This window comes from Castor canadensis, chromosome 14 (genome assembly GCF_047511655.1).
Source record: "Castor canadensis chromosome 14, mCasCan1.hap1v2, whole genome shotgun sequence".
Classification (NCBI taxonomy): domain Eukaryota; kingdom Metazoa; phylum Chordata; class Mammalia; order Rodentia; family Castoridae; genus Castor; species Castor canadensis.
Window position 1 is genome coordinate 4,918,884 of NC_133399.1, and position 10,306 is coordinate 4,929,189.

At 39.7% G+C, this 10,306-nt stretch overlaps 1 non-coding gene across 1 annotated transcript; it reads right to left on the minus strand.

Moving 5' to 3' along the window:
- Positions 1 to 277: 277 nt before the first annotated feature.
- On the minus strand, positions 278 to 381 carry LOC141417073 (U6 spliceosomal RNA). The gene has a single exon (XR_012441698.1). It is a non-coding gene; the product is annotated as a U6 spliceosomal RNA (small nuclear RNA).
- Positions 382 to 10,306: the final 9,925 nt, after the last annotated feature.

The following is a 10,306-nucleotide window of genomic DNA, read 5'->3' on the forward strand; positions in this document are numbered from 1 at the left end:
TTCATCTGTCCCACAAATGGAAAAGCACAATGTATTGAAACCTGTCATTATACTTGGTGTGATTTTACAAACATCTTCAGTAAAGGCAGATAGATGACAGGTTTGAGGTCCATCAAGCAATACAGCAAGTCCAGGACAGGCTGGACTTAACAGGAAGATGCTGTTTTAATTACTAACACACAAAATATTTTTTTCAAACCAGTGAAAATCCTTCATACAGTTGAATGCTGTATACATAACATGAGCAAAGTATAGATTTGTAGAGAGTGGCTTTTTAGAAAATATGTAATGCTTCAGGAGTTTGCATGTCATCCTTATGCTTGGCCACGTTAATCTTCTCTGGACCATTCCACTTTCGGTATAGGTGCTGCTTAAGTGAACATGATACTGACTGTTTGAATCACATCAGTTGATAAGGTGTTTCTACTTTGATTTATATCTGTGTTGGATTTATCAGTGAAGTAAAATAGGTTTTTCAAAATTTTTCAGCAGGCTTTAATTTTATGCAATATTTGAGAATTTCTCCTTAATATTTTTTGCTACCAATGATCCAAATGGAAAGAAATACCCTCTGTCTCCTGCATATCTAACCAGTTTCCCACCACATGGCACTCTGCCCTGATCTCAGTTGAGGCGTTTCCCCTATAGGTAGACCAGCACTCCAGGCCAGCACTCACTAGATCAGCAACTGACCCTTGCTGGGAGTTCCCAGAGATAGGACAATGCTGGGACCTTTCAATGATAAAGTTCTAGACTCAGGAGTTTGTCAAAATGGCCTCCGACCACTGCACCTTGACTGAATGCATAGAAATAGAGAAACGAATCTTATTGCCACCATGGTATATGAGGCTCTTGCTTTCTTTACTCAGGTCTGCCACCATTCCACAGGCTTATGCTTTTTTCCTCCCACTCTCCTAATAGCAATTTTCTACTTTGTATTGGGTGCTGTCCACTACTGAACCTTCAGTGCCTTTCCATCATTGCCCAATTTGAAAGATAATGCTCCACTACCTCTCAGGCTCTATACTTCAGCTGCACTAATAATTCATTGATGCACTAGCCCAGCCCATCATCTTCACATTTATTAATGACTTGTGTAGATTCTGATCCCTCCCTTCAATCATATTTGCATGCTCTGTGTTTTATGTAGTATTGATATAATGTGCTTTTACTTCTTTTTATTTGTTGATGTATCTCTATTATAAATGTTTTCTTTGCTGGGGGAATGCTTCAAGCATTATAGTACCTGCTAAGCAAGCATGCAGTTCTGAGTTCAAATCCCAGTATTGCCAAAAAATTAAAAAGAAATATTTTCTTCATAGTTACCACAAGTGTTACATAAAATGTATTATGGCTACTCAAAATGTAGCAAACAAACCATAGCTATAGTTGAACAGAAAACAAATTTACTTTTATTTCCTTCCCACTCCACATTCAATATTATTCCTGTCACACTTAATGTCTCTTTATACTTTGTATCTATTAAGAAATAATACATGTCTATTTGTTTTTAACCTTTGTTTCTCACTTACTGAAGTTGGTGGTCCTGGTGTTTGAACTCAGGGCCTTACATTGCTAGACAGGCACCCTAGCACTTGACCCACTCTGCCAGCCATAAAGTTAAAAAACTTTTAAACTCTGCCTTATAGCATTTGAGTATTCTAAATATAATTTTACCCGTTGGGATTAATACCATTTTCATGCCTTTTTAAGGTCACTTTGTTTAATTCTAAGAACTGTTACCATTTTAGTTAAGACTGATGTCATAGTGATGAACTTCTTCATCTTTTGTATGCAACACCTGTACCAGCAAGTGAAATAGAGCCTGAGATTATACTTGAGGGAGGTGGATAGGAAGTTGACCTAGACTTTCTGAGTCCTCATTACACAATCTACCCATTTTCAGCTGAGTAAGTTAAAATGTACCAACACGGGGAATGCAATTATTCCATACATGTAGAAATAGGAGTTACATGTCAGCAAAATGAAGATGGACAAAACCAAACCTTTATCTATCTCAGCAAAGCAGATCGCTTTATCCAAGGCCACAATAAAATGCCCATTCTACAAGTGAACTAAACAGAAATTTCTCAAAACAAGAAATTCAAATGGCTAAAAAACACATGAAAAAATGCTCACCATCTCTATCAATAAAGGAAATGCAAATTAAAACCACACTAAGATTCCACCTCACCCCTGTTAGAATAGCCATCATTAGCAACACCACCAACAACAGATGTTGGCGAGGATGCGGGGAAAAAGGAACCCTCTTACACTGTTGGTGGCAATGTAAACTAGTACAACCACTCTGGAAAAAAATCTGGAGGCTACTTAAAAAGCTAAACATAGATCTACCATATGATCCAGCAATACCACTCTTGGGGATATACCCAAAAGAATGTGACACAGGTTACTCCAGAGCCACCTGCACACCCATGTTTATTGCAGCACTATTCACAATAGCCAAGTTATGGAAACAGCCAAGATGCCCCACCACTGACGAATGGATTAAGAAAATGTGGTATTTATACACAATGGAATTTTATGCAGCCATGAAGAAGAATGAAATGTTATCATGTGCTGGTAAATGGATGGAATTGGAGAACATCATTCTGAGTGAGGTTAGCCTGGCCCAAAAGACCAAAAATAGTATGTTCTCCCTCATAGGTGAACATTAGATCAAGGGCAAACACAACAAGGGGGTTGGACTTTGAGCACATGATAAAAGCGAGAGCACATAAGAGAGGTATGAGGATAGGTAAGACACCTAAAAAACCAGATAGCATTTGTTGCCCTCAATGCAGAGAAACTAAAGCAGATACTTTAAAACAACTGAGGCCAATAAGAGAAGGGGACCAGGAACTAGAGAAAAGGTTAGATCAGGAAGAATTAATCTAGAAGGTAATACACATGCACAGGAAATCAATGTGAGTCAACTCCCTGTATAGCTATCCTTATCTCAACCATCAAAAACCCTTGTTCCTTCCTATTATTGCTTATACTCTCTCTTCAACAAAATTAGAGATAAGGGCAAAAGAGTTTCTGCCAGGTAGCAAGGGGGTGGGGGAAAGAGGGAGGGGGCAGGGGGGAGGGGGAGGGGGGAGAAATGACCCAAATATTGTATGCACATATGAATAAAAAATAAATTAATTAATTTAAAATGCCCATTCTAAGGTTATACATATTCCATAACTTTGCACAGCCTACATGGATACACCACACAGACCATAAGTCTCTGTATTGAGTTAAGAGCAGGTAAGGATTTATTTAGCTTTGGTCATTTGACATACTTTGGTTCCTCTGCTTCAATGACTGAAATGATCACCCCTGTGTATTTGCCTGCAGGGAATTTTTAACCTAGTCTGTTTAAGGTTCTGACCTAAACAAACTGCCAAAATCATGAGACCTTTTACCAGGACACTGCCTAAATCTGTCTTTTCTTAAGCCTATTCTTCAGAGAATTTCATTATAGAAATGTTACATTGTGATTCCACTGTCTCTATGCATGGAAAAACCAAATACTGTCCAGAAAATAGCCCCAAAGCACTGTGAGACTCAACCTCAGAGAAGAGAGAGCCCTCCAAGGAGGTCCATGTCTGTTCTGCTTTCCAGTGAGTGCTGTAACTCTTCTCTGTCAACTCCTCCTAAGTAGTTTTCAGTTGTTGGAGCCCGACTAGAAAGGAGAGAAATTGCAGAAACCACCTAGTGATCTCCTTTGTCCTGTATGAATGACTAAGTGTAGAGTTACCTCATCCCTCTAGTCTCTACTGTTCATTACACATGGACATCAAACCAGCATTCGTACTTAAATATGGACAAAAGTGACAATCACATGTTTGAATGAAGAACCAGCAGTCTCCGATACATCCATCATGTATACATACAGTAGAAAAGAAATTTAGCCAAATAATTCATATAATTCATAAGTCACCACAGAAGCCTGAAATGCTGAGTTTGTAACTGGCCTCCCAGACTGTAGGAGGTTGAAGAGTTTAGACATGCTCTGAAAAGGTTTTTTCAGACCTGGGCCTCCCCAGAGCAGCACTGCAGTTTGTCTCCTCAGTTGCCACTAGTGCAGCTTTGACCTTGTTCTTCTCCACCCTGCGGTGGGACTGTTCAGATGGACAAACTCTGGCATCCTGTGCTGTATGGGCAGTGACCTGGCCCAGGCCCAGGCCCCTGTTAGGACTCCTCAGCATCTGAACTCCAGGTCTCCCCAGCCTTCAGTGGGAGGGAGGTTGTTGCTTCCTACACAGGTGAAGCTGTCATCCTTGTTGTCTTCAATTTATCCACTCCAGCTATGTTTCTGCTACTGATTTTCCACTTCTTTTGTAATATGATTAGAACTCATGCTGAATGTATTTTCTATTCCTTTAGTTTAGTTAAGGAATGCTATTGTTCTTGAGATAAGGTTGATATAAGTAGCCTGGAACTTAGGATCCTCCTACCACTGCTCCCATCACTGTGTTTACTTTAGGTAAGAGCACATTCTTGGATCTGTGTTGGTGGATATTGCATATCATTTTGAGAAGGATGTGCATTCTGCAGTTGGATAAAATATTCTTCAATATCCCAATCATAGGAACTTTGCAAAGAATAAACTTTGCTACAAGAATACACAAACAACTGAGAATTAGGAAGCAAACAAGCATTATTAAACACTTAACTAGAAACACATTAAGATGAATACAGGAAAAAGAAAATACTAGGGCATGGTTTTAGACCCATTTCAGCACTAGGGAGACTGAGATAGGAGACTCATGAGTTTGAGGCTTACCAAGGCCAAGGAGTGAGTTTAAAGGTACCCTAGGCTGCATAACAAGACTGCCCAAAAACTGATAAAGAAATGTGGAAGAGGCACTGTTTTGTCTCTCCCTCGCTTATTAGAAAGAGCTTTTTCTCTCACTCCTGGTTATTACTGAACCTAACTGGGGCTAACTGGGGGTTACTGGAGATTCAGAAAAGACATAGGATAGACAGACAGACAGAAAGTGGGGTCAGGTGTCTTGGGCGCTCGGGTAGAGATGCCCAACCCTCATTGCTTCTTCTCTCTCTCTTTATTTTTTAAGGGCTTACTCCTTGAAGTTATTTAAAACCTTGCTTCTAAAGTCTTCTTTGAAACCTTGTTTAAAACCTCTTAGATTTGTTCTGTCCCATGTTTTATCATAGCTATTCTTTAGCTTAATTGCTAATTGCCACCTGGCTTGCAACTTTTCCTTAACATTCTCTATTTAGCTTTCTTAAAGCTTAGCTTAACTTTTCTAAGGCTTATGTATAAAGTTCTTTCTTTAGATTAGTTTTTCTAAGGCCTATGTTAAAGTTCTCAGTGCAGACTTTCCATCAACCCCTCTCTAGCCATTCTTTTCCCTTCAGCAATTTCCCTTTAGCAATTCTTTTTCCTTCAGCAATTCTTTTCCCTTCCAAAAGCTTCCCACACCAAAAAGCCCAAAGCAAAAGGCAAATGTCACAGGTAAAAGCCCCCAAAAACTTCATGTCCTCCTTCAGTGGTTCTTTTATAAACAATGACAAACAGGGTGGAACAGAGGCTCTCAGGGAGGAATGTTCCTGCTTCTCTGAATGTAAATTTAGGAGACGCAGCTGTTCTGCTTTTTTTCTGTTTCCTGGCCAGGGCTGTGCCTATCTCGGCCTACAGGCAAAAGCAATTAAGCTGCATCTCGCCTTGCTTACATCCAGTTCTTATAGGCTTTTCATAATCTGCTCTCCACAGAATTGCTCATTTGTGAAGCTCATCAGAGATGTGTTTATAGGTCAATTTCTAGATCAAATGGTTGAAAAGTAATAGCAACTAAGAATTTTGTAAAGAATTTTTGTCATATTGGTTTTACAGAGGCAAATGTCATTGATACGGACTTGAGTTTTCTGTATAAGTGTTCAATTGTAACGATCAAAATGCAACATAATAAATAAGACCTTTTCAGAATGTCTGAATTTATGTTAATTAGGTGTCTCAGGATGGCACCTCTCTATCACTTCAGAAAGGAGTCTAGTGACTCCATTATGGACATTGTATTATATAATAGGTATCTCAAACATTTCTCTATGCACCTGACATTTTGAATTCTTTGAAAAATATCTTCACAACTATCACATGCTCTATGTCTTTATATGGAAAACTATTTTCTTTCTAGAGAAGAGAAAGTTGGGTCTTATTTTCTAATGTAGTCTGTTACTGCTTTTGAAGTGGTGTATGCAGATAATTCACATTAAAATCAATCATTGCACAGACTAGAATATACCATTCTGGTCAATAAATAGATCATCTGGACCCTGTGGGATACAGCTAAGGTAGATCTAAGAGAGAATTTTCCAGGTATGAGTGCCTACATTAAAAAATACGAAAGATTTCAAATACATTATATTAAGACAAGAACATAGAAACCACAAATGAGTAAAGGAATACCATCAATCAGAGGTAGCTGGATCTTGGTGGTTCAAGCCCATATTGCTAGCTACTTGGAAGGCTGTGATCAGCATGATTTATCTTTCCAGTCCAGCCCAAGCAAACAAAACTTCATGAGACCTGTCAGCATAGAGGTATCTGCCATATTTGCCCAGGATCTCCTGTTGAGTGAGTTCTCAGGCATCTCAGCTTTAGCAATTATATGATTTCCACTAACTGCAGGACCTTTGGGAGGACACCTGGACAAATCAGAAGTGGGAAATGGTGAGTCTGCAGACATCTGAAGTGGTGGGAGGAGGAGCTGCTAGAACTGGAAGTAGTGGTGCCTAGCCCCAGTCAGCTACAGAGTCTGATCCCACGGCTGGTGCTGCTCAGCCCCAGGTCACCTGCAGTCTACATGGTGGGACTAGGCAAGGAGACTGGAACTCCATCCTGTCTTTCCCTATGAGATGACTTCATCACATCCCACAGCCTTCTCTGAGCAGCTCTGCATCACAAATCCACATTTCCAAGACTCGGCAGGTGATGGTGGGGGTAGTCATGGGAAACTCCCCAAATATCTATGGAGTTTGTTCAGGAAAGGGGTATTGGTCTGTGCTATCTCCCACCTCTCTTTTCTCTAAGTACAGCCTGGTTTTCCTATAAGATTTTCAAGTTCAAGGAAAGCAGGGTTCAAACTCTAAGACCTAGCCCCTCAAACCAATGCTTTTTAGCACTGCCCCAATTCTCTGAATTTCTATGGATCCCAAATATTGCCAGACTCATTGGAAATGAGGATCCATGCATGGATGGAAGAAATCTTCTCTCTGGCATAACTGTTACAGTCCTTAGACTGGTTCTTGACATTGGTTTATAATCAAATGCTTATTAATGTGGGGCATGATTTTGTTTTATGGCATTATTACACCACATGCAAAGCCCAAATGTCAGGTATGCAGATGTGTCAGTGATTAGGCAGTAAAGAGTTTTGCTTTCCAAGAGAGGAGAAAACAAGAGTAGAAAAAATTTGGGAGACAACAGATGGTGAAGAGTAGCAAAATCAACTTCCACTACAAGGAACTGATTTCCTGTGATAATCCTGTTCTGAGGATGACAGTAGAGGGGGCTTTTCTGCTGACTCAGGCTGAGTGTGGTTTAAGACTGGAGGAAAGACAGAAAATTTTTAAAATGTTGTCTTCATAGGTATTTTGTTTACATTGATTAATTCAGGTAACTATTTTTGAGGCAATATAATGACCATTTGGAAGGTATGTGAGGTTGTCAGAGATTATAAAGTGTGGGTGGATCATATAACTCTAGTAGGAAGGTTTCTTCCTTACTGTTGTTCCACAACAAAAAAGAATGGGGGAGAGATTCCAAGATGGTGACTAGAGGGAGGAAGCAGAAAGCATGCTTCCTAAAGTGAAATCTTGGAGAGAAGCTGGAGATACACCTTGCAGGAAAAACCACTAAGAAGAGGTAAAACTCTGACACGGCCACACCCCCAGCCCATGCATAGCATCCCTACTCCACGGTAAACAGAGAAACCAGGAGGGCTCCCGCACCTCCAGACACCAGCTCCTACCAGCTCGAGAGAAGCAGACCACCAGGTGAGCTAAGTGGCATGTGGTACTCCCACAAACAACCCTGGGCCAGATCAGTGTAGCCTCCTGGACAGACTGACCCCCACCCAGGGAAAAAAGAGAAAAAAATTGAAAAAACAACAACAAAAAGACATGAAGCAAAGAGGGTGGGGTGCCCTGAGTGCCAAAGAGGGGGGAGGGGTAATCCCTCATGGAACTGTAAATAAACAAGCTGGCCTGAGAAGGCAGCAGTGGCGGATCCCGCCCAGCAACCTTGGAGTGGGAAAGCTTGTAAGAGTGTCATGAGGAGGGTTCCACTGGAGAGCAGGGAAGGGGCACTTCCCACGAGATCTGTAAATAAACAAGCTGGCCAAAGAAGGCGGGTGTAGCACCACCTCTCCCAGTGTGCTTGCAGAAGGGAAGGCTTGTAACAGTGGCTTTTGCACTCAGGAGAACTCTAAATAAACAAAGCCTGTGGGGCTAGGTGAGTGTTAAGCTCATTCCTGAGATCTGCAATCAATATAGCCTCCAGCAACAGCTGGCTGACAGCTGCAGGCAGGTGAGCCACAGCCTCAGATAGACATTCACAAAGCTGTCTCCAGACTTTTTTTTTTCTTTTTTTCTCTTCCTTTGATGAGACAATGACAGAACTAGAATTGGAAGCTGAAGGAGTCAAATTCCATTTGAACTTGGGATTTTTGTATGTTTTGTTTTTGTTTTTTGTTTTTTTGTTTATTCTGTTTGTTTTGTTTTTTGGGTTTTTCTCCCATTTGATGAGACAACAACTGAACTACTTCTGAGACACTATCTACAGGATTGGAGTTTGAGGGACTAACACCAGAATTATTAAGACTGAAACTATATTGCATTTGAACTGGGGGATTTTTTTTAATCCTCTCTCTGTCTCTCTAATGCCTGTTTAGCTTACCATTGACTAGTACACTATCTCTACCTGTTTATTTTTTTGGCACTGTTTTTTTTTTGTTATTGTTTGTTTGTTTTTTCAACTGTTTGTTGTTTTTCCTTTTTCTTTACCTTTACTTTCCCTCTTCTCTTACCCTTCCATTCTAGATATCATCATTCTTATTATTACAAGCTAGACAATACTGAATTACACACAATATAGGGACAGTAATAGTAGCAAGGGCAATGACAGGAAGACAGAAAAAAGAGGGAAATCAGTTTCCTCTCATTAATAAATTAGTACAGGAAGTCCAGGAAATCATCAGAGACTACTTTGAGAACTTATATTCAAATAAATTTGAAAATCTTAAAGAAATGGACAGATTCCCAGATACATATGATCATCCAAAACTGAACCAAGAGGAAATTAATTACCTGAATAGATCTATAACACAAAATGAAATTGAAGCAGCAATCAAGAATCTCCTCAAAAAGAAAAGTCCAGGACCTGATGGATTCTCTGCTGAATTCTATCAGACCTTTAAAGAAGAACTGACACCAACCCTCCTTAAACTGTTCCATGAAATAGAAAGGGAAGGAAAACTGCCTAACACATTTTATGAAGCCACTTATCCCAAAACCAGGCAAAGACACCTCCAAAAAGGAAAACTATAGGCCAATCTCCTTAATGAACATTGACACAAAAATCCTCCATAAAATAATGACAAACCAAATTCAACAACACATCAAAAAGTTCATTCACCATGATCAAGTAGGCTTCATCGCAGGAATGCAGGGGTGGTTCAACATATGAAAATCAATCAACATAATAAACCACATTAACAGAAGCAAAGACAAAAACCACTTGATCATCTCAATACACGCAGAAAAACCCTTTGATAAGATCCAGCACCATTTCATGATAAAAGCTCTAAGAAAACTAGGAATAGAAGGAAAGTACCTCAACATTTTAAAAGCTATATATGACAAACCTACAACCAGCATTATTCTTAATGGTGAAAAACTGAAACCATTCCCTCTAAAATCAGGAATGAAAGAAGGATGCCCACCATCTCCACTCCTATTCAACATAGTACTGGAATTCCTAGCCAGAGCAATTAGGCAAGAAGAAGGAATAAAAGGAATACAAATAGGTAGAGAAACTATCAAAATATCCCTATTTGCAGATGATATGATCCTATACATTAAAGACCCAAAAAACTCTACTCAGAAGCTTCTAGACACCATCAACAGCTATAACAAGGTATCAGGATATAAAATCAACATTGAAAAATCATTAGCATTTCTATACACTAATAATGAACAAACTGAGAAAGAATATATGAAACCAATTCCATTTACAATAGCCTCAAAAAAATCAAATACCTAGGTGTAAACTTAACAAATGATGTGAATGACC